The sequence below is a fragment of the Antrostomus carolinensis genome, unplaced genomic scaffold (genome assembly GCF_000700745.2).
Source record: "Antrostomus carolinensis isolate BGI_N321 unplaced genomic scaffold, ASM70074v2 scaffold22896, whole genome shotgun sequence".
In the NCBI taxonomy this organism is placed as follows: domain Eukaryota; kingdom Metazoa; phylum Chordata; class Aves; order Caprimulgiformes; family Caprimulgidae; genus Antrostomus; species Antrostomus carolinensis.
Window position 1 is genome coordinate 72,924 of NW_010320129.1, and position 25,415 is coordinate 98,338.

General features: G+C 43.1%; 1 long non-coding RNA gene across 1 annotated transcript in view; it reads left to right on the plus strand.

Annotated features, from left to right (window-relative positions):
• The window catches only part of LOC104526142 (uncharacterized), a 63,921-nt gene that overhangs the window by 31,071 nt on the left and 7,435 nt on the right, over positions 1-25,415 (plus strand). The window contains exon 2 of the long non-coding RNA XR_728026.1: positions 11,935-12,043. This is a non-coding gene — a long non-coding RNA (uncharacterized LOC104526142). The remainder of the gene's footprint in view (positions 1-11,934; positions 12,044-25,415) is intronic.

The window sequence follows — 25,415 nt, forward strand, 5'->3', positions numbered from 1 at the left end:
TAATTTATTAGCCTTAAAGGCAAATCAAGCTGAGCCCAAAGGAAGTGTGCCTCCATACAAATCTTGTACAATCATTACTTGCAAGAGCAGTTTGCATCATGCCCAAAGCACAAGTTTTGGAGTTTCTGCTTTGGTGTTGGTTTGGGATTAAGAGAGGAGGTTGTGAGATGAGCAGGGTCTTTGTACTGTTAGTACAATCAGGTCACCTCTAGAACCCTTGCAAACATTGCTCGCTTTGGTCATGGCACCAAGGATTTCCTTGTGTCTCGGGGATGGGAAGGAGAAACACATCTGGATGTGCACAGGGCTCAGTCATAACCTGACATGGAAGCATCCTAATCCTCTATGTCCTATTCATATAGGGTTTTTTTCAAGGGAGGTCTAAATTGTACTTCATGTGGTTGCTGCCCTCATCTTTCAGCTACTGCAAGCTGAGTGAGTGTGCATGGTAAATTAGATCATACTGATGGACTCAAAAGCTTTTTCTGGAGGGAGGTGATAATTATGTTTTACTTTAAAAAATAAGAGTTGCTCCATGGAACAAGGGCTTTGAGGCCATATCTTGTATTTTTCAATTATTCACAAGTAGAAATGATTTCAAGAATAACAGCTTCATATATATGTGTGTATATATATATATATATGTATGTATATATATATATATATTTTAAAAGTTCCATGTTTTTGTTTCCCTAGTGAGATGGCATTGCTTTCTGTCTTGGTTGGTGTTTAAAGCTGCAGTGAGACCCCTGAATTGCCAGCGGTTCTATATCATTTGTGTCACCATCGATAGAGAAGAAGAATAGCTTTTAGAAAAACTATTTTTGTTACAGATGTGTAGACGTGAATTTATAGCTTCAGTCATGCTTCCAAGAGAGCATCTGTGAAAATGAGATAGTTAGAAAGCTGGATGAAAGAGCTGGCAGGAGGAGTAAAACGTAGCGGGAGACCACAGGAGCGGGTAACACCTGAAAAAATCCACCGGGAGAAGCGAAGCTGGGGGAGGAATGCAGCCGTGAAACCTCACCAGTCCCTCACCAACTACTTGGGTGGGCTTCTTGCCCGCTTTTTTTTTTTATTATTATTTTGATTCAGCATTACCTGATGTATTTATTCACACCCTTATTTACATCAGGCGTTTTTAAAAGGCTCAGAAGTGAGTGAGTGCTTTTTCCAGCTCTCTGTTCTCTGTGCCTGCTGGAACATCTGTATGCACACACTTTTCCTGTCCAAAGATAGTTCGAGCTAGCGTGCCCAAAATACAGCTTCAGGCTTCGGTTTGTTGTTGTCTTAGTAAGCAGAAAAATATGTTCTAACATTATGTCACTTCAGTTATGTGTTTCAGCAGCTGAACTCTTGTCTGTGTCCAGTTTGTCAGGAGCAGCCGTGCTTCCTGGGTTTTGTTTTTCCATAGCTGGAGTCCTAGGTCGCTGAGGTTGACCGAGCCTGTGCAATGCACTCTTTCTGTGAGGATGATGGTTCTTGCCCAGTAGGATAATTCAGGCAGGATTTTCTGCAGGAGTGACATGACCTCCTTTGGCTGACCTCACGCTCTGCCAGCAATGCCGTTTGAACAGCATCTCTTCGCACCCCCACCGCTTCCCCTGCGCGTTCCTGTCCCTGCAGGCCTTGCCAGCGTTGTGCAAAAAAATCCCCTCCCTCTTTCTGCACTGCCATCTCCATGTCAGACATCCTGGCTTTTGCTTCCCAAATTTCCTGACTTGACTTCTCCCCCTCCCTCCATCTATCGCAGATGCAGTACGCTGGTCCCTTCTGCAGATATATAGGTTCCTGCAGTGTGTGCCGTAAAAATGGAATTACTCATTGCAGACGTTTCCTTATTTTTATTTCTATTTTATTATATTTAGTTTAATGCATTGTAGCATGTGCTATGTGGTCATGAGGCTTAATCTTGCCCTCCCATCATGCATTCCCAGGTAGGAAACTGGGATGGGAGCTTTGTGCTGCCTGGGGACCAAGGGAAAGGGATTTCTGCTGAATGGCAAGTTGTGCTCCAGCCGCAGTTCTGGGTCAGCTGGGGTTTGAAAACCCGAAACATGCTCAGATGTTTCAGAGGAGGCTGGTGGCAAAGGTAAAGGAGAGTGTAGAAGTGACCAGGATCAGCAAATGTTAGATGATCAGGCATTCATAAATGTATATCCCTGTCCACGTATTTGTGTGGAGATGTTCATTCTTGCTGAAAAATTAAAAAATGCATGAGGTGCTTTTATACATAAAGCAAAAAAGTGCCATGATTGTGTGGGGTTGTAAAAGCTTTTATCCTGCTGTAAGTTTGGAAATGTTAAGTGGCAAAGTGGATGAGTTATGTGGGTCATCTCAAGTGAGCGCCTATAAAAAAGGACTTTGCAGCTCATTATCAGATATTCTCTGTCTAAGTCTTGTTTTATGGAAAGGGAACTTTTAAAACTATGAAGATTCTGACTTTTATTGGTAATATTCTTTATCTGTCCTTGGAGCAGCAAAGGCGTCCTCTCCTCGCTGCAGGAACCCAGCACACTTTGTCTGAAGGAAAGTGGAGGCGTCAGAGTTTCCCTAGCAGAGGAGGCGGGTGTCCCCTCGCTGCTGCTGGCTAGTTGGAGCCAGGAGAAGGAGGCAAGAAACCGTGCAGCTGGCATCCTGGTTACGACTCTTAGCAGCTGCCAAAATGAGTTTAAAATAGCTTTTACTCAGAGAGCGATATTACAGATTTGTGTTTGAGCTATTTGGACTTCACAAGGGTTGGAAACTGAGATGCCGCAGAGTGTGGCTTGCTGTTTCTTTGATGCAGACTTTCACATCATGAAGTTTTTGTCACATAAATTTCTATTTTGAGCTCTGGGTTGCAAGGCATTCACTGTATAGTATGTGGCTGTTCCAGGACTGAATATTTGCCCTTCTTTGGCATTTGGGGTTGTTGTCATTTATGTTGCAGTGATGCCCAGAGGCCGAGGAGGTCAGGGCCCTGCTGTGCTACGTGCTGGGTGCGTGCACGGTGTCAGCCTCTGCCCAGGGAGCCAGCACCCCGATTCACTGGTTTCAGATGGGCAGAGCTTATCAGGGGTGGATAAAGCAGGGATAATTCAGGTGAGGCAGCCAAATGTGCATTGTAAATGCAGTTTACTGTCAGGACATCAGTGCTGCCTTCTTCGCCTGAGTCAGCAGATACAAATGCACAGCTCATTGTGTCAGTGACTATCATTATATATTGCAAAGCCTTATAAGCCCTGACCTACTATTTGGTCTCTGCCAGCATCAGTTCCAGCAAGAGCAGTGTGAAAACAAGCTGTCAGAAACAGAAATACCAATTAGAGAGATGTATTTTCTCCTTCCTGATGCAGAATTCCTCTGCCCTGTCCTTCCCTGTGCTCTGTGCACAGCATCCCTGGGTGAAGGACAAGGAACAGCATCCATGGATTTGAGGGAGGGGTTGAGCTGTAGCAGTGTAGTGCTGGGAAATTTTTCTGTGTTTATAGTATCCCTTAGTCTGAGGCATGTGCAGGTTGGAAAAGAAAATAGGAAAGTTAGAAAGAAAATACAGGAAAACAATTGAAAATTCTTGAATATGTTTCAAAGCAAATTTGCTTCTCTTTGTATGTTGTATAGGAGGGTGTCAGCTGATTTCTATGGGATGTAGACTCAACCATCAGTGTGATTCAGTTATGCCTTTTCCACTTAGGACTGGTCTGCAGTCCTGGGGAACTAGGGCAGGTGAAGCCCTATCCCCCACCTCCCCCCAGCAGGCAGCACGCGTGCTGTACGCGGCACCAGTGTGGGTACGAGCTGAAGGAAAGCTTCATTATGTTTGACAGTGCCTTTTTAGCTGAAGTAAAAGCACGATTGGCATGACAGCAGTGAATCCCAAAATTGATTGATTGCTGAGAGAGACTTTAAACTGTGAAGACAGACATGAGGGATAAAAATAATTAAATGCTTAATTAATAGGTTTATACTTCCTATTTCTCAGAGCGTGACTATTTTTCCTCTCTCCTGTTTTGTTTACTTAAAGATGCTATATGTTTCACTTGAAGCTGTATAGAAATTTGGTAAAGAAACCCGCACATCAGGGTTCAGAGGGTTCTGAATTAGGTGATCTACCAGTTGAATATTGGACCTTTTTAACAGGAAAATGTTTTTGGGCTGCCAACATAAAGAGGTTATTTGGCCAGTATTCTGTATCCTGATGACAGCATCTATACAACCACGTGATTATTCTTACTAAATTGAACTTGTAGCTTTAGCTTCCACGTCTTGTGGCAGTTGTTCTTTCCCATTTTCATGGATTCCTGATAACATTTTTCATTAGAATTCTAGTTATGAACGTCAGCATTTCTATGGTGTCTCCCTTCTGTTAGTTCCTTGCTTCCCACATGGTGTTTTATGTGAAGGTCTTTGTGAGTTGCTTAAAGGAATAAAATCCTTCGTGGTAATGGAGATGCTAACATGCCTGACAGATCTTATCCACCCAAAAATGGCAGCAATTGACTTGTAGTTTTTCATATAAACTGATTTTTCACTCAGAAAAGTTTTCACTTAGAGAAGATAGCTGTTAATTACTTATCTATCCATGTTTCAATATGCTACCATCTCGTTAAATAGCTCCCTTGTCTTTTTCTTTCTGAAACTATAAAGCACTCTCTTCTGCAGAACAAGCTCAATGACATCTTGACACTTCCCTAATGTTTTCAAATCCTGGTGGGTTTAAGCAAATTATTGGATTTATTTGAACTTCAGATTCAGGGCTCGTAAATATGCACAGATGAAAGCTAAAAAGGTTGACAAAAATGCACTTGAACTTGCAAGTGCTAAGTTTGGCATAGTTATCTTTGGCAACATGAGCCTCATCAAGTCCAGGAACTCGAGTGATCGTAAATCTGTTGTGATACCAATAGTTGTCTTGTATTACAGTAGTTAGTACTACCTCCCCTATTGTTAGATTGGACCCTGGGGAAATGTGAAGGAAAGTGCAAATCTCACCCACAATGATTTGGTACTAAGCAAGCCAAGTGCTTGGAGAAGATCCTTATCTTCACTTTGCGGATGGAGAGTGAGGTGAATGTATGAGACCAAGTTCCTGAAGAGGTCCGATGCAGGTGTTAGTTCACGGGTTCTCATCTTCCAAATGTTAGTTCAGAGCCTTAATGCAGAATGGCCCTGCTTTGACAGATTGGTACACTCCTTTTCTCTTTCTCAACAGTAGTGCTGCTACCCACGAGAGACCTGGAAAGATGAGTCCACCCACTCAGTGAAGCTTTCAATTATGCCACTGCTAAGGATGATTTAAAGAGCTGATTTCTGATATTTTGATGGTCCAGGGATCTGGAAGATCTGTGCAACCCTCAACCATGGTTTTATTTTAATTAAAGGATTTGTGTAGTGATGTTAGAACTATGTGCATGTAGCCATCAAGCAAAGAGAGCAAGTAGGTGGCACCTCTTTTGCTACTACTTCTGCCACTTCACTTTCTGAGTATAATCCTTTCATTTACAGATGTCTGTTAACTGGCTCTGTGCAGGGTATGATCGGATCAATAAGTGTTTAGTTTATAAGTTTCACCTACTCATCCTGTTTTCTATTAATAACTTCATGTTTTAATCCTGTAAAAATATTGTGCCATGCATCTGTCTATTTGGGGAGCTAATCCTGTTGTGGTAGGCATCTATTTCAGCAGCAGCCTAGACAAAGCACAGCATATTCAAGTGCTAGCCTCTGCTATTGTCTGTAGTGGATTATATTGCTGGTATTAGTGTAATGTAAGAGTTCAGAATGGAATGATGTTATTTGCAGCGTCAACTCATTAAAAATATTCTGTCCAGATTTTTCCAAAAGAATAAGCAGACCAAGCACAGTGGGCCTCATGCCAGGGTATTTTAATAGCCTTGCACAGCATCAGTTGAAGCTCCAAGTTGGATAAAAGGCAGCTTTTTATGAGTTTGTTCAGTATTCCTTTTTTTTTTTTTAAAAAAAAAAAAAAGGTTTGTGTACAACAGAAATAGCAAATTAATTCAGTTCTATCAGAAAGTAGGTCAGTGACTGACCTCCTGATAGCATGAGGCAGCAGTTTCTAGCAGAAGTGACAGCTCAGCAGCATGAACCTTCTCTGTCTCCAGGAAACTTGTTTTGACAAATGTAAACACATTATATCCTGTATTCCTCTTACTTATTTATTTTTTTGCTGCTGCATTAGAAACCACAAACTGTCACTCTCCATCCCCTTTCTTCACCCCTTCTGGTCCCCAAAGGGAAATGCCTTGTAATGTAGCTAATAATTTTTGCAAGGCTGTGTAATGAGTAAGGCGTTCCAGCAGGGTTGGGGTTTTTTTTTTGACAGCTGAAGTTGAGCACTGTAAACCAGATTTGACTTAAATCCAAACCAAAGTCTTTCCAATGGAGAGGGAAGTCATTGGGAAGGCAGGAACTGGATTAATTTAGGATCCTTGTGTCCTCGTCTTGCTTTGCTTTGTGCTGAATGAAATTTTTGCATATACCCACATGCCTCTTCAGCATTTATATTGCCAGTGTTGACGTCCACGTTACTGAACAGACAGAGCTTTGAACACATCCTTAGTGCAGCCCAGCAAGTCCTGAAACTGGGATGCTTTTGTGATTTTCAGAGAAGTACCAAAGAGTTGATAAAGGGGTTGGTGGCTCCTTGAACACCCCATAAGGAGAAATAGCCTCAGAGGACATGGGGAGTATGTTCATCTTTTCATTGAGTTATGTTTCTCAGCATGTATAAAAGATGGATCGTACACTACTAGTTAACTACTTTGACTGGTACTTTTCCTGCAGTGATTTCTCCTGTGGAAATCACTGTAGATCAAAAGGTCAAGCAAGGTTTCCAGCTGCATTGCTGTAGGTGAGATCAATCTCCAAAAAACTCTCAAGCTGGTTCTTTCTCCTGACTTGTAACTGGGCTGCACATGGATGGAGCAGATAGGAGAATTTCAGAATGTACTAACCAACATGGTACAATTTAAACATTTTTGCTAAAGATCTCATAAAACTCGATATGATTTTCCTGGTTAACCTAGTTATCTTTATGGCCTGAGGTGGCTCAAAAACATCCAGAGAATCCTATGGTCATTTATACAAATGCTGTACAGAGTGCTTTTTGCCACGTGATAGATAAGCCTCTAGAACCCTTCAGCTACGCGTTGCCATTTATCTGAATTTTTAAGTTCATTGGTTTGGAAACATTGCACTACAGTAAAAGTTGGATGACATTGCCCCAGCCATAAGTAGAAATTTGATTTGGGAGGATGGGAATATATTTGTTAGAATCAAAATGCTTCTAGCTCTAGTAGAAGTTTGATCTAAGTAGACACAAGTCAAGCAAGGAATTAGATGGATTTATTTAACAAAACTGGCTATGAGAAGTTTGGGAAGAAGGAAGTCCTGTTTCAATGAATTACATGCTTCTGTGCTAAGGCTATAGGTAATGCTGGTATTGATGGTCATGCACTGTACAATAGATGTAATTCTAAGAAAGTAATGTAAATTGCTGTACAAAGCTGGTGCAGGTTGAGATTCTTTCAGTTCAAGGCAACCTCCTTAAGGCTTAAGAACTGGAACCATTTTTTAAGTGCCCCTCCCCCAAGGTGGAAAGCTTCAAGGCTTCCCCTCGACCCCCAAAATGCTCACAGGAGGTCCTGCCAGACTGTCCGGTTAAGCTCCTTCCCTGTTTGCTGGTGGGCGGCTGACCTCAGTGTAACAGACATGATGCGGTGACCTTTGCAGTGACGTGAAGATGGGTGTAGAGCAGAGACAGGAAAATTGCCCACAAGGTAGTTAGTCACTGGTGCCACTTGCCTTGGGAGAGGAGAGGCCCTCTTAAACCCTAGGAGCTCTGAAGCGTTAGGGTTAGCATCCTGTCCTCACTGGTTGGAAGAGTAGTGCCCAGAGAGTAAGAAAGCTGCAACCTTCCTTTTTTTCTCTTAATTTCTAGCCAGGGGAGTTTATTTCACGCAGTCTGCATCCCATGGGGCTACCCAGCATGTATTCAATATATATATTCAATATATATATTAACCCCTTCAGTTACATGTGTGCATCATCAAGAGAGCAGGACAGTTTCATTGATTCCCTTTTGCTTTTGAAATCCCGATGGGGGATGTCATTTGGGACAAATGTCGTCTTTATGGCTTTATTTTAATGCCCTGCAAATAGCAGCAGGAGGGAGTGGAGCTGCAGGGTCTGCCAAGACTCTGCCATCCTCCCCATGCTGAAACCTGAAGGGCAGAGCAGAGAGGTGTGATGCAGGGAGGCCACAGCGGATCCTCCATCTGCTTTTCCCTGGTGTTGAACTTCCCTGCACTGGTCCTGCATTGCTTAGAGCAAGCATAAACTCATACGAGGAACTTGGCAAGAAAGGCCCTTCAGCTTGTGGGTGGTTTCTTCACACTCACAAGTTGGATCCATCAGGAAAAAACTTGTCACAAGTAAATAGATAATTTTCTCAAAAAAGCCCCAACAAAAACAAAAACCCACAAACACAACAAACAAACAGAAAACCCCAAGTCCCACTTTTTTCCTAATACAATTTTTCACTGGGTTCGTAGGGATGTCTTGGGCTTTTTCCATCCCAAGGTAAGAACTCAGGAAGTTTAAGTTCCTTGTGTTTCGTTCTATACAGCAAAGAAGTAAAAATGCACAGGAGTGATTACGGGCAGCTGAGATAACTTACACTAAAACTTAATATTTTATTGTTTTTTCTCCAAGGTGGAGGAATATTAGTGTTACCTTCTGGATAGTTACACAGCTGAAGTTTTTGACTGAATAGTTGATTCGTCTGTATTTCAACCTTACTGACTTTTGGACTGAATCCAGTGAAATAATGCATTTCATGTGATGCACTGAAAATACGGGGTTTTTTACTTTGGGGAAGGGAGGTAGCAGTTGCCACTGGAGTGCTTTTCTAAATCTACAGCAATCTAAGCTAGTTAAGCATGGATGATATCATTTCAGTCAGCAGTACAAGATAATGTCCATCCTGACTGTAATGACGTAGTTGTCCTTTGCTTCCATTGGATCTATCTCAGAGTAATATCATTTGTCAGGGTAACGTCTCAGATGATGAAGAAATTCTGTACAGAGTGTGTGAGCAAGTGAAGAGTCCGTATGAAATTTCATCCCCCCCTTAGTGTTTTGCATGAGCTCTTTTTGGTTAGTGTTAGATGTTCTGAGTTTTGTAGAGAAATCACACAGATCACTCCTGCACCAGTGCAGGCATGGGGCAGATGGATCGGTTCTGCAAAGGTACAACGTGCCTCTCTTCAGGACTTAGGAACCACTCAAAGCACCTCTTCTTTGTACAAGTGTTTAAGGGGAGAAAAAAAAGGAAAATAAACTCCTTGTATTGCCAAGTTAATTTCCTGAATGAATTTCCTCTACGTTCTTGTGTGGTGTGTGCTCCAAGAGGTGGTGGAGCTTAGGGAGAGGTACTGAAGCACTACAAGTCCAGGTCGCTGGTGCACAGTGTAAAGCGGTGGCTTTTAAGTGCTCCTCATGAAGCCCACTTGACAAGCGCTGAGAATGCTTGTTTGGCAGTAGTGTGCTTTGCTGCTCTGCGCTATTGCTGGCATTTCCACTTCTGCCTGGGGTCAGCCTCAGCCTGACTTCCTTTCTTCTCTCCTGCACTGGCAGTCTTCCTGTCCTGACCATCAGTAGTGCTGGAGGTAGAACCAACCAACCGCTTGGTTTGGTTGCTGGATGACAGTCCCTAGCTTACGTGGGCATCTCTGCAGAGTGCAGAGCAACTTAAACCTCAGAAGACAAGAAAAATGAAGATAAGCTGAAGTTGTTGTCAGCCAAATGGATGCCTTGGTTATCTCCTCCTGGTGGTTTGGTTCTTTCCATCCTTGGTCTTGTTTCTTTACCTTGATTTGGTCTAGTGTGGGGCTAACATTTTAAGTTAGCCTCACTGCCAAAACACTGCTCATTTCAGCTGAGTCCGCCTTTCTGTCCATTACTGATTCCAGGGTGTAAACTAGACTATTCCAGGGTGTAAACTAAACTAGATCCTGCCCTGAGGAAGAAGAGGAGGAGTTAAAATTTAAGAGCTGCTGTGGGCACGAGTGCTGACTAACGCTTACTATCTTGAGTACACGGAAATCAGTTTGGACCTTGTCTGATGAATGCCACCGCTTTTTTTTTTTTTCCATATAGAGCGATACAGAAGAATCGAGAAATAAATGCGTTTGCCTAAGATAACATTGTGTGACAGTTGAGAACAATTAAGACTGTTACTTGCAGCTATATTTTTTTTTTCCTTCCTTTCTACAGTAGGAGGGTGGTGTCTCCAGCTCTGAGTAGTTGATACAAGGTATTTGTCACTGGTCTGATCTTATCTAGAACAAGTATCATACAAGGTTATTTATTTTACAGCCTTTTCTCCTGGTTTTGTACAACACACAGATCTTGGTAGATGGGAAAGGATTTTTTTTTTTCTTACTAGCGTCTCTTTGGCAATAAACACACGCCTAACTGTAAGAGAAAAAACTTTCACAACTGAGCTTGTTTTGTGAAGACCAAACATTTGTGACGCTTACAAACCCTCAAACTTTGCATAATGTGCCCATCCTTGGTCTTAAACATGAGGTGGCAGAAGAGGGAAGTGTTACTTTTTTTAACCAACAACTTATGACTGTGTCAACACATGACAATTTGTCAAAGCTTGCTGTAGCGGTGCTGTAAATTAATTTTTAGCATCGCTTGTGAGTGGTAAACACTTTGTGCAGTGTGAACAGCTCTTAGTACAGTGTGAGTTGTCAGCAGCTTGTGAGCTACCCTAAAAGAAAAAAGGGGGAGGAAAAAAAGAAAAAAGAAAAAAGGAGGGAAGGATAAAAGCGCTTTTACTAGTACGAAATGGATCTGAGTCTGCAAAAATTCAACATGTGGTGGTATTTTTCTCTTCTTCTTTGTACCAGTCAGCTTGACCTTGAAAATTTAGGTTTTCCATTAATAATAATAATCAACTGCAAAGCTGGGAGATCGCAGCTCTCCAGCCAGTGCACCACATAGTGCCTGACAGCAAACAGATTTCTCAGACTTGTGGCTGGGTGAAGTAGCATCCTCTCTTTGGTCTTGCCTGTTGCCTTTGCTTGCTTGCTTTGAAAGCGGAACGTGTCCTGCGATGTGAGCATGCTCCTTTGTCAAAAAGTCTCACATAAAACATAAAATGCCTGGGGAAAAAAAGATGGCAGCCCAAAGAGGAATGATGGGGGCCGAGTACTCTCTCTTCCTCGCCTGTCCCCTTGCTGTTTCTCCTTGCCTATCCCAGCTGCTGTGATGGAGGTGGCAGTGATGGTTCACACGATGGGAGTCGACATGACGGAAAAAAATTATTTGGTATGAAAAGCTAGGGAATATATATTGTAGAAAACAACTTTTCAGATACAAACCTATTTTAATCTGTCACTTTAGCAGAACAGGCAGTAATAACCTCCCAACCTAACAATGACTGTTAAGTTGAACATTAATTTGCTCACTCGTTGAATTGCTAACATGTCTACAGCTTACAAGTGAACACCCACTCAAGAGAGAGAAAAAAGGAGTTGGTGCCTGGAATTCCTGGCCTTGCTGAATTCACCTATGTTTTTTGGCGCTAACTCCAGCATTTCATCTTGCGTTTCCTGCAAATGCTTTAAGTAGAGCTACATGAGAAAAACAGCTGCACGTGTTTGTTCGCTGCTTTGATATGCTCAGCATGGGTTTTTTTCTCGAGCACAGTCACTCTCAACTTCAGCACCCTAGGCAGGCTTTGACTGTGTCTTGGACCTTATTCCTGTAACCAAGCAGCGCACGTGAAGGTTGGCATGAGAACTTCATCAAGTCCTACTAAAGCTAGTTATAACCTGGTTATGGTTTTAAAAAGAAAGATGACTTTTTTTTTGCGTATTTACTCACAAAGAATTTTGGTTTTATTTCCTTTTCTAGATATAACTGTAGGTGCTGCTTGTATGAAAGAGCTGAGCCACACCATCCAGTAAACTGTCTTGAGCAGCAGTTGGCTTGCTTGGAAATCGCTTCTAGGACTGTGCTGTAAGTAAGTATTTTTGCAAAAGCAGCATGGAACGGTTTCTTCAGTTCAGGGGCATTTTTTAGATCTTTCAATTGTTCCTTAAACTTTCATAGTTTAACATCTAGTAGACAGTAGCAATGCACGTGGGACTGTGAGCACTCCCATATCTGAAGCATAGAGCTAAAATCCTTTAGAGGCTCTTTGCTGACTTGCTCTGAATCTCCATGATACAGTGCCTGAACGCTTCTGAAAACAGGCAGCTACATATAAGCCTAGAAAGAAATTTGCCAAAATACATATTGCTCTATTTTGCCATTCACTCTGTGGCATACATGTCTTCTGAGTGTTCACCCCTGCCTGCATTTTCACACTTCAGCATTTTAGCTATGCTGGTATAGTCCTGCTAGGGCAAATGCTTTGTGGAGGTATTCCAGAGGCATAGACTGTGATCTGCCTAACTCAACTCAAAATATTCCATGGATAGGTGTCCTAACTGATCAGAAAGGAGCACTGGATTGTCTCTTTGGACATGCTGTTGGTATGGCTAGGGAACATCAGTAAGCTGTGCATGGCGGTGAGTTTGGTCAGCTGCATCTGTCTCCATTACGAGTGCATGTTGATCAAAAAGACCCCATTTGAGGTTAAAAGCTGATTGCATTGAGTATGGCATTGAGAACGTGTTTGCACTTAAAATGAATGTCATCCTTCGAGGTGTACACCAAGGAAACCTCATCATGCCATTTACACAGTTCCTTTGAAAACATAATCCATTTGGGGATGTTTGTGACCTGAAATTTTATAACTATTGTATTTCTTTTTATATTACCTTCATTTTTTTTTTGCTGCTGCTGGTGCTGCAAGTTATGAGAAGTATGATACAAGAAGTATTTATGACTTAAGTGCATTTCTCTTGAAATGGCATGTGATAATACAGTCGCTTCAGAGAACAAGGGTGGGGAGGGTTAGTGACCTAGGGTTCGAGTCACTTAAACACACAGGCTGCTCACACTGCTCAGCACATTGCAAAATATTCCCTTCAAGTTACATTTGCTGTACATAAACTGATCTTTTTTTTTTAAAAAAAAGCTAATTCCAAGACCAAGTCCTTCAAAGCCAATGGTAAAGCAGTTGAGTCAGTCTTTTGGAATAGGTTTCTTGTTTGCGGGTCTGTCTTCTGTGCGGTTGACTGACGTGCCTGGGTCACTCTCTAGGTGAGGTTGTGCCAGACAAAAATCCTTGCCTCAGCTCTGCCAGGAGTAACCTGCCAGATGCACTGACTGCCATTTCATCCTTGCTCTGCACCTACCAGACCTATGGGGCACTCAGCCTGATTCTGCATGGGTGGATGTGAATGAGATGAAAAAAGGACCCGATTGTTGTTATCAGCGTGGGACACCTCAGCTATGGCAACCGAGTAGAGAAGAGCGAGGGAATTGCTTGGGTTTAGGAAAGTCTAAGCTCTAAGAAAATTTACAATTAGAAATTTAGAACAAGACTTTGTGGCATCCTCCCTGAAAATGATCTGCCTGCTTCTGGAACTTACGTCCTGACCCAAGTCACTGTTGCTTTCATAGAATCATAGAATCATTTAGATTGGAAAAGACCCTTAAGACCATTGAGTCCAACCATAAACCTAACACCGCCAAGTCCACCACTAAACCATGTCCCTAAGCAACAAATCTACACGTCCTTTAAATAGCTCTAGCTCCAGGAGTGGTCACTCCACCACTTCCCTGGGCAGCCTGTTCCAACGCTTGGCAACCCTTTCAGTGAAGAAATTTTTTGTAATACCCACTCTAAACTTCCCCTAGTACAACTTGAGGCCATTTCCTCTTGTCCTATCACTTGTTACTTGTGAGGAGAGACCAAGACCCACCGGGCTTCACCCTCCTTTCAGGTAGTTGTAGAGAGTGCTAAGGTCTCCCCTCAGCCTCCTGTTCTCCAGGTTAAACAACCCCAGTTCCCTCAGCCACTCCTCATAAGATTTGTGCTCCAGACCCTTCACCAGTTTCATTGCCCTTCTCTGGACACGCTCCAGCACCTCCATGTCCTTCTTGTAGTGAGGGGCCCAAAACTGAACACAGTACTGGAGGTGAGGCCTCACCAGTGCCGAGTACAGGGACACGATGGCTGCCCCAGTCCTGCTGGCCACGCTTCCAGCACCTATGCACACTTTGTTCCTCATTTTCATATTATTTCCACTTTTTTTTAATGCACATTATTTAAATATTACTTAATATCTAATATAGAGCCAAAATAGCTAAAAAATAAAACATCATATTAATTTAGTGATTTATTTCTGCTCTGTCTTTGAACTATTTATTGGTATGACAGTCAGGAGCTGAGGCAATAAGATAAAATGAAAGAAATCGAAGTTAAAATTAAGATACTAGGGTATCCTTTGATATAGAGCAGTCAAATGGATTGGGCTGAATTCCTTTTAATCTCTCTGTTAAAGAATTACAAGATAATCTTGATGAAATCAGATGCACTTGGTCTCTTTTGGCCTAGATTACCAGGAGCCTGGCTCGCCCAGGGGTGACAAGCGCTTCTGGTCCTTTCTCACAGGGCGCTGCAGGACTTGCCAGGGGGAAGCCCCGCTGCCACCCGGCCCCGGGCTGCTGCCGCTGTAGTTGCCCGTAAGCCTTGTGGCTGTTTCAGGGGGAGCTTTTTGCTCCATTGCTGTTAGCGCTGGATTTTCGTTCGGTTTGTCATGGTGTTTGAGTTGCTGCCGCACCAGGAGCTGGAGCTCTGCGTTTACTTGATTTACCCTGAGGTAGTTGCTACTTGTTTGGTAGAGCAGACCTGGTGTTGTGGGGTGCATGCTACTGGGGAGATCTCAGTTATACCAGTTCCTGAAGGATTCACTGCTCCGGTGTGGCTTTCTGCCTCACATCCTTCTAATTTAACTGCATTAGTCTGTTTAATGGTGCCAGAAGGCCACGTATTGACTCCGTGAAGCCCCAGACTGTAGATGTGCACTTTTAAATAGTTAAATAAATGTTAATTATGATTCACGAACAGTTTTTCCCCAGCTATTAAGTAATATCAAACACTGAATTTTTCAAACAGTAATTGTTTTTCCAGCTGCTGAGCAAGACCGAGTATTCAGTCTTTTTAGAGAGTTATTTTTGCAGCTGCTCAACTGCTTTAAGCGTAAAAGTCTCATGTAATTTTGTAAGGCTTGACAGCCTTGGATGCACAGTGGGCAAAAGTTACTGAAAGTCTGTGGTGGAAGTGGAATTATGACAATCTTCTGGTGCACCTTGGTTAGCTGTGGATAGTTTGGGCTGCATCCAGATAAGCTGAAAATAGCATATTGGGCACTTTTGAAAGTTTGTGGTTTTGCAGCATTTTTCTCATAAAAGTCTGAAGTCTTTTTCTTTCTCACTGTGCTAGTTATTACGCAGGTGGAAATTAGCTATTTTTTTCCCTCTCAAGATCTTGAGACTTTCTGTAAGGAATTCAGACAGTGTGAATTATTTCATGAAATAACAGTTTGACTTGTTATACTTCCTTGTAAATAGTATAATACCACAGAATTTTGTCTTAGAAATGCATGTTGTGTACCTTTCCCTGGTAGGTCTTCAGAAGTTTTCAAATATCAATTAAACCACAGATCGTGATGATAATGGAAGAGACACGGTTCTCACCCACTAGCCTGGCTGTGAGTACATTGCTCACATTTGCCCAATGATTCATTAGCCAAGCCAGTAAAACAATCTAGGCGGTCTGAGGCAGTGCCTTACTGGTAGGTGTTCTTCAGCAGATTGCTCATTTTGACGTGATGCGTAGCACCATCAGAGCATTTACTTAGGAACTTACCTTTTTTGTGCATCTCTTTTCTCTGGTTTTCCCACCAGATCTGCTCTGCTGCCTCACAATGCCGCTGTTTGCATAAGCAGTTGCTGTAATTCTTTGAAGCTGTGGATAAGATATCTCCTTCTAAATATCACTGATGTGTTTTGATGAAGCTGTAGTTGTGAGCACAGGGTGCACAAACAAAGGACACTTAACAGTGAGAGCTAGGGAGGGGCTGATGTTGGTGGGGCAGAAGACCAAATACTGAAGGTTAAATTCTGTTTAATGTTCAGTTGTGTTGGTTTTTTAAGACAAAACAAAAAAGAAGCAGAATAAAAAGATTCTGCAAAGCAGAAGTGTGAGTGAAATGAAACGTAGTGGCTAGACAAATGAAAAAAATACATTCATTAAAAAGCCCACCAAACTTAAATTTCAAATCTCCAGTAGAAGAGGTGATCTGTCGGCCACCCAACTTGGACTGGGCACCCAACTGGAACTCATGGTCTGGGTTCAGTTCCCTGCCCTGGTCACAGGTTTCCTGTGTGTTCTCAGGCAACCTCCTTCATCTGCCCCATGACTGACTTCCTCATTTGTGCAGCGGAGATCATCCTCCTCCCATCCATCGTGAGGGTGAAGCCTACTGATGCTGCTGAAAGACCTGGATGTTGTGACGGGGGGAGCCAGCACAGAGATGAGAGCGAGAGGGATATGCTTCTTCGCAGGCCATAATTGCCTGTGCTGCTTGCATTTCAGTGTTCAGGAGCAGAAGAAATGATTCCCAGATCTAGAAGGGGCTCGGTTTTTTCTTTCCCAGCCCTTCAGGCCTGTTCCTTGTTGAGTTTGGCTGCCACAGTGCAGTAGCAGGCATTTGGAGTACTCTTGTCTCTCACCTTTCTCCTTTCAGTCTGTCTCCTCATTGCTTGGGTCGTTCCTGTCTGCTTGACACGCATGACCCACAGAAACCCAGTGGGATCAGAAACACAGCTTTGTCATCTCCCAAGTTACACAGAGATGTCTTGACATTTAAATATAGAGGTGTGTAAGAAAGAAACCAAAGAATGCTCGAGCATGGTCAGGAGATGACCCTAGTAGTTGAGGAAGGTGGTACGAGGGAGCAGACCATTGCCTTCCTGGCCCCCTGGCGTGGTGTGCCCTGGCACAGCGTTGTTGCCCTGCTGAAGTTGTCCAGAGAGCCCGGTACCACAGTTGCCCTTTAGCCCCTCTGCTCCTATGCTCGGCCCCTGATAGGCAAATATTCATTTAAGAGATTTTGATATTTGTTCACCCGGTGCAGATGCTAATTCTGAGTAAAGAATCAGAATGACAATTCACGTGCCTTTTGATGTGTCCTTTTATCTCCTGTGGGTTGGTAGTTAAACATTTCTCACTCCTTAGAAGAATTGTTTTTCTCTGGGAAGAGGGTGTGGAGCCCCAGACACTCTTTTTCTCCTCCAAACGTTAGTAATGCTCTTCTCCAGCCACTGATGAGATCTTGAAAGTACAGACAGGTTCATATTCAGATCAGAGCCACATTCTGTTTTCTATTTGATTCTGCTACAGCAACTCTTGCTGTTTCCTGTCCTCCCACCTTCTTACTGCCTTCCCTTTTTTTGGCCTTGCTTTCACAAACCTTCCTTTGACCTGACCCTCAACTTTTTCTGAGCTGCCAGAGTTAATAAGATCCTCATCTTTGGGACCTGCGTAGTCCTCCCATCCCTACCATATTTCTGTCCTCCTCCCATGGTCACAGAAACACTTCTCCAGCCTTACTTTGAGATTCATACTCACCTGGACCTCTTTCTGCAACCGATTCTCCCTATCCTGGCCCTTTCATGAGAATTTTCTATACTATAATGACTTATGGCTGGTAGGATACAAAAGTGGCACAAGGTGCTGTTGCCTCCCAGGTCCTTCTTCCTCTGCTTGTTCCTTATTCCTGAATGGCAGCCAGCCTTTGTCTTGGGCTGGTTGGCTTTTCTTCAGTAATTCTCTTATCCAGTTACTTTACTGTTTGTTTTTCCCCACCATTTCACGGCACCCACATGAAACGGTTTGGCTTGGTTTCGTTCTGGTTTCTCATTCAAACCCCAGCTTGATGGCAGCACACTGCTGCCCAAATTTTGAGCCCAGGTGCCAAACAAGGGTCAGACAAGAGATCCAACAACCCTGCAAATCAGGAAGTTGTTGGTTTAACACAGTGTAGTTGACTGTAAGATTCTATATACTTACCTGGAATTATTGTTCAATAAAATCTGATGACTCCTAAAGCAACAGGAATTATACAAACACCCAGGGATTGTTTTCCGCCTTTGCCATGGACAAGCTACATTGGATGTCTTCTGGTCCTTATGGTTTGGGTTACGCTGCTGCTTGACCTGCATATTGGCAGGAGCAGCTTGAGGTGGCACTGTTTGGTCTGAAGAGGTGAAGCCAAGTGGCTGAAAGGATGGGTAGGCTTCTTCAGTCAGTTTTACATGAGTGACTCTCTGATTTCAGCGTGCCCTGCTGGTGTCGGGCTGGGGGAACGGGAAGTAAGCTGTGTCTGGTTTCATTATGATGGTGATGATAATAGGATCCATGAGGTATATGAGATTAAAAGCCCCATAACACTGCAGGCCAAATCATGCACAGAGAACAAACCTGAAATCAGTGCAGTACCTAAACATCCTTTTGTCTTGCCTCACCCAGTGTAGAAATAAATACAGGAAAACAAATATTTATTCAGAATTTCCTCTCACTATTTACCAAGTAGGAAGCTGTGTTAAGCCAATTTCTACACAGAAACATTTACTGGCCATCATGTGTTGGCTTTTATAGTTATGTGCTGTAGTTGTAGAGAGCCTTTTTGCCCAGGTATTCATTAATGAGGTTTTCATCAGCCACTCTGAATAAATGGGAAAGCATTAGATTTAATTTTTTCGCTTGCAGAGCTTCTGGTAGAAATACAGGCTTTTTCAGTGGGATGAGGATATTGGCACAGGTATGAAGTGATTTGGAGTGACAGCTGAACAGACAGTGTGGCAAGTGTCCTTGTCACACACTGAGACACGAACTTTGTTATTTCTTCTTGGAGATATGTCCCAAACCACAACCCTTGATCCAAATGTAGGGTTACGTCATTAGGAGTGCTTACCTACTGCCATGCTTTTTTTCTCTGCTACTTCTTCCAAGTATTAATTATCCTGTTGCAAGCAGGAAAGGAAAAATATTCTTTCAGACCAAACTAATATATTTGGCTGGTTCTGTTACAGTTACTTCATAAGCAATAAAATATATAACATTGCTTGGTTACGGCACTTGCTGTACTGATCCGTTCTCTGTGCAACTGCCTATTTTTTACGTATTTTTAAACAAATGCCAGGTCTACAGAGAATAATAAAACAAGGTAATGAAGGTAGAACAGGCAGGTTTCGTGGTATGAGTCAAAAACAAAACAAAAGAACCCTCCAAAAGCCATCAGAATTGGAAAGAGAGGCTCTTTCACATGGCAAAGTTAAGCTATAATTACTGAGTGCAGAAAACATTTTCCTTACGGGAATGAGCAGTGATGAGTGTGGATCGTGCCGGAGATCCCCGAGGCTGGCGTTGCCACAGGTTAAGAGCAGAGAAGGGAGCTTGCTAAGAAAATCGTTCTTTGTTCTGGTTGTGGAGTTGGCTTTGATCCTGGCCTAATGCATGCTGGTTCTTACTACTGCTTTGGGTGATGGCTGGCTGGGATGGTGACAATACTGATGTTAACTTCTGTTTTCAAATGGCATGAAACTGAAGAAGAAATTCACGTAGTGCCCAAGTTCTCAGTTTGAGCTGAGCTATTGGAACTAGACAGAAATGTAAAGCACAGTCTTTCCTATTTTAGTTACCTTTCTTTATGAGGTAGTGAATGCTGGTTTGCCTTGTTCCCCACCCCTTAACTTTTTTCATTGTGACGTTCAGGGCTAGGTGCAGAATGAACTAAAAAGTAGCCGTGGCAGACACAATTCAAATTTTGCCGGTTTAGCTTGCATCAAAACTCTAATGTACGTTTATACACGACTTGCTGGTGTGCGGTGCCAGACGGCAAATGGTTTGTTAGTATTGGCAATGCTCTCATGAAGCCAAATATGATTCTTTTCACTTGCTGGCTTGAGAGTGCAAAGTGCTTTTAATTTCCATTCAGTTTCTCTCTGCTTCCTCTGTCTTAGTATTGCCACCCTTGTACCTTGGAATAATAAAACTTCAAAGAGTATAAAAGTCGCGGTTGAAAGCATTTGTTATCATAGGTCAGGCAGATAAAATCAGTACTAACTATGTGCAGTCTCTTCTCAAATCTGGCTAAAACAGTGTGTCTCCTCACATTTTGGGAGTGTGTCTGTCCATTTCTCTCTAAGATAGCTGGAGTAAGTAAAAGTATAAATACGAAATTTAATAAAAATGTTTTAAGGCTGATGATACTTATTTAATTCTATGCTGAATATAGCTAAAGTTATGTGCTTTTGGACATTGTTTCTAAATCGCAGTTGAGATTGTATCTCGTTTAGTGTTGTCATAGGTTTGTTTCGTAAATGTAGCTCTGCGGTGATTCTGTGATTCAAAAGAGCTGTGTAAATTGCTTGTGTTAAGATGTTTTGTCATGGAAAAGGAAAACTTTGATCTAAATCCACTTCTGCCCCATTCAAATGAGACGGAACAATATTTTGCACCTACTTCTAAGTATTAGTTTCGTGTCCAGCCACCTACACAGTTAAGGAAATAAAATGTAATGTCATCTCCAGCCAGTAAATAATTTTCTTTTCCCTTTCCATGCCATTTGTTCCGTCATTCCTTCTCCTCCACAGCTTTGAATTTAGACCCATCTTCTTGTTTTAAAATCTAACATTGTATTACTCTAAGTACTTGGTGTTTAGATAGGTCCTCCTCCATCTTCTCCAAAGTATATATACCTCCTCCTATCCCGTGCCTTATTTTTAAGAATCAGTAGCATGCTCTGTAATCCATGAGTTACTGATGTAAGCTGGAGTTGTGCCTCCAGCAGTGCTGCTGATGTATTCCAACTGCTGGTGGGTGCTCAGTCTGCAGCACCAGGCTGGAGTTACTGCCAGGCAAAACACAAAAATTGGGCATCACATCAGCTCCACAGCAGTGACAGTTTCAGTCTGCCAGCAAAGGCTAATACAGATACGGGCATTAATTTCTCACCCATTTATGGACATACTTCTAATAAGAGCATGTGACCACTGTTAAATGTTTCAAATACTGTCCCCATAATCTATGAATTATAGTTCCATTTAACAGGGCTCTGTGTTCAGTATCAGCCTTGACCCCTGGGTGGTACCCATTGAGCCTGATCCTCCTGCCCCAGTCATCTCCTCTCCATTTTCATGCTAGTGGCGTAGCCTAGTCCTCTTTCTGTTGAAGTCTTGCACCTGTTTCTCCCTTTGGTTTATTTTTTTGTTTTTCTAATGGTTTTGCTATTCCAGGGCAGATTCTCTGGCAGAACGCCCACAGTACGTCTCTCTAGCATCGCCCTTAACCCAGTAGTAGCAACCATCCTGTTTCGTGTCACCTCTTCTTCAGAAAACAAGACTAGAGGCAGTTGCAGTCTCACTTGATCTTTCCTTGTTTAGAAGATGTGAAAATAATTAATGAGTCGTTTCAGGGAGGTGTGACCTGAGGGATGCAGACGTGTAGGAGTGTTTGTTTGTTGAGACCATCAGGAGGGGAATCACTCCATTATCCGAGTACTGGTGTCAAAAGCTGGGAAATCAGCATGTTCTGAAGTTTCACTGAACCTTGGTTCTTCTCCTACCTGCCTCTTCCTACAAGGTACTTAATTTTGGAAAAAGTACAGGGAGAGGTGAGAAAAGCAGCTGTTAAATTACCAGGAGTTGCTTTGGGGAAGAGATCCTGCAGGGGAAGGGGAGAACTCTTCTAATAATCTTTGCAGCATTTAATCCCAAGAAAATGCAATAAAATCACTGCTTCACTGAGAGTTGGCAGTGTATTTTTTCCATAACAAGACCTCTTTTTGGTTTCTTTGTAGTACAGTCTGATTCAGACTACCGAGTTGACTAAGGAGAGCGAAATCTGTTTTTGACAGATGTTTCCCGTGATCTGGCAAATACAAACACTCCTGCAAGATGACAGGCTTCTTGTTTACATGGGGAATCTATTTTTTTTATTTAAAAAAAAAAAAAAAAAAAAAAACAAACCAAAAAAACACACAAACACAAAAGCAACATTCAGATCAGTCATTCTGATCAAGGCAGTGTCAATTATTAGGCTATAAAGGGAACTGATGACTCAACTTAGGCACAGCACTGCGGCAGTCTCCGATTTTCGGTTTCGTAACAGGTTCTTTTCAGGAATGCTTTTCATTCATACCTGACATTTAAAGGTGTCTCTGGAAGCGTGTATCATTTTGTGATCGGGACTTGAGAGACCGGCGTCAGCCTGTGCCAAGAAGTTGTGCAGGATCTGGGAGACGTCCCCGTGCCTCGGTGGGACGCCGAGCGCCCAGTGCGAGAGGGGTCCTCTGACCCATTGCATTGCGTGCCTGGACTGTACCCACGCAGCACCAGGTTGTCAGTCACCGCATGAAATGTGTAGATAAGTTTGTATCAGTAAAACTGAAAAGCAGTTTGATTCAAAAAGCGCAATGTTTTGATCAGATCCCATGCTTAGTAATTCCAGCGAGTGTGCTTGTTAAAACGGGTGAGTCAGAAATGGAAATGCAAAGCATTTCTCTGAACGGTGGCCGGAAATTAGCTCTGAAAACTGAAACAAAGCCCAGACCGCAGTTTTATCTATTTACTTAACAATTTTAGATCTGCGAAAATCCCTTTGTCTTTGGGAGACATTTTGATTCCTCTCTCGCAGCGCCGGTGCGATCCTTAGGTTGGATGATCAACCACATCAGGACTATCTGATGTGTCTTAATTTTTTGATTTAAAAATATTAGTTCCCTGTAAGTGGCTTCATTGCCTGTGGTGCTGCCTGATTCTGTCACAGCACGTGCTAAAAGTTGGTGGAAGTATTAGGCAGTACAGGATGTTGTAATATTCAAAGTCGTGTAATACTGAGGAAGAAATCCAGGGAAATTCAGTGGAGTCACTCAGCTGCCCATTGCCCAATGCATAGTTACATATATATGGCACATGGGGCTACCTGACTGCTCCAGCACCAAACGCTTATTGGTTTGGGGCTGGCTGCTCCCCAGCTTAGCATGGAGAGGCTGCAGTGGTGACAGCCCCTCAGTTTGTAAGGATGTAGCCCTCTGTCATCGGGAGGGCATCATCAGAGTTTTGATGTTAGTACAGGTGGTCTTGCTGCAAAAAACTTTTAAAAAAGCATATTGAGTGATAGATAACAGCATTCTGGTCCTCATCCTGCACCCAAGATGTTGCTACTTTCTTCTCTGCTGACGTCTGGGTACCTGCTGCTCATCCTTGAGAGTGAGTCTGGGTGCTTTGGACTCGCTGCACAGCCTTGAACAACGTAGGCACTGTCTTCCTGGCAGCTGTTGGGTGGTCTGAGGCCCACAAATGTAAATCACGGTGGAGGAGGACAAAGTAATATCTGTGTTTAAGGGACTTGCAATTCCTATGGCAAGGCTGGTGCAGTAGTGCTTGTTTCAAAGAGAAGACGGTCTGGGTGATTTTTCTTAATTACTGTTTAGCTAAATAAATAAACAATGCATATTCATGGCTTTAACTAAAGTAACTCATGTTGAAATGTTTACCTCTCCCGAGGATAATTATTAAGGGGTGGGGGGCGCAGCAATTAATAATAAAACATTTAGACGAGATTACAGAATGTTCTGATTGGAATAGTAAGCATTATGCTAGAAATAAAAGTAAATAAATGGAGCTGTCTTGAATTAAAAAAAACAAAACAAAACAAAATTGTGCTATCCGAAGAAACATGCTGAACAAAAGCAGCTCGGGTGAAGGGGTGCAGCTCTTGGTCTTGGAGCTCTTCAATAACACATGGAGGTTCCTTCATCATAAAGGTAGATATGTTGGTAAGTAAGTTCTCCCTTAATTCCAGTCCAGAAAAACCGACAGGAATATTGGCATCTGCACAGATTAGTGTAGCAGCTGTAATACCTGTCAGCACTGCTTTGAGACTGGTGTGTGCTGATTCTTAAAGCGAGTGATGAAGAGTGTTTCAGCTGTTTATATCAGTAGTAAACAAACCCTTCATTTGTGTTGTGAACCTTCTCCCTCCTGCCCCACTCCCCCCCATTCCATACAGTCCTTTGAATGAAATTCTTTGCTCAGCAGAGAGTTTGAAATTTGGACCCATCCTTTCATGTCTTTTGGCTGTGGTTCCTTATCGGGTTAATCAGCTCAAAGAGAGCCAGTGATATGTTCAAAGATTTCTGTGACAGCTGCATACCATTAGGCTGAATGATTAAAGAAACCCCCATAATTGTAGTTTAGTGCAGTAAATACAGATTGGTCTTTTAGTGTAACATACGGTAGCAAGAGAACTGAGCTTTGGACAAAAGAGAGCTGCTGCTTAACCCCATACAAATGGAGCTTGTGGGGATGGTGGAGGTGGTCTGCCCGTCTCCAGCTTTTTTGGACCAACAGAGGAGCACAATGAGCAATGGGGTATAGCTGCCCTTTTGCACTGGATTGGAGAAGGAAAAGAGTGTAGAAGATGGGCAGAATGTAGTTGGGGCACCAAGGCAGCCTGAGGGGGCCATAGGCTTCCACTGCTCCCTCCTCGAGCTCAACACCACCTCAGAGCTCGTGATGCAAACAGGATACGCTCTCCTTGCTCCCTGAGGTATCCTCAGCCAGCCTTAGAGGAGCAAGCTGTTGTCCTCTCTGGGCTGTTCTCTAAGTTGGATGTCTTTTGGGGATGAAGGCTTCCAGACCTCCTCCTCTAGACCAAATCAGTCCGTTCTAAAGTAGCATCAGAAGCGCCGGGGGCGCTCGCCGGCACCTAGTGCAGCCAGTGTGCTGCTGGCACACGTCCCCTGGATACCCTCTCATCTAGAAACCGAAAAGCGGCTTTTCTTCAACTGGAAGTGCGGTCTGACTGTTTGATGCAGTGGAGTCTTTGCTTACATCTGCCGCTAGTGAAGTCCCTGGCCGTGCTCTGAAACAGCGCAAGATGTCGAGGAACGAGAGGGCGCTGGTGGATGGGCTGTCTTGTTCCCAGCAGAGGTGGTGGGAATGCCCGGTTAACTTTAGTCCTTGTGAGGCAGCTCTGCAGCTGCTTCTGGCTGATTAATTTCCTCAACCACATTTTCTTTCTCTGCTGCAATAGGTCAACCTTTTCCCTGACTAAACTGCCTCCTCTGTAGGATCTGTGAGTGGTATTTGTACTCCAGAAGACAAGGGTGCTAATTAATGATGGGACAAGGTGTCCTGTTGATCCATTTCCCCTGTAGCACAGGGAGTGGTTTTATAAGCATGGTGCGTTTTCCCTGTTGAAAAAACCTTTCTGGATTTGCTTCAGAAAGATTTCTGAAGAGCAGAAATAACCATCTCAACTTCACCTGCTTTTTCATAAAGTTTTCTGTGAGTTTTAGCCGCACACCTCCCCGTGAAGCCAGCAGCAGCAAGGCAGCCAGAGCCTCACACAGTGTTTTGCAGGTTGAGAA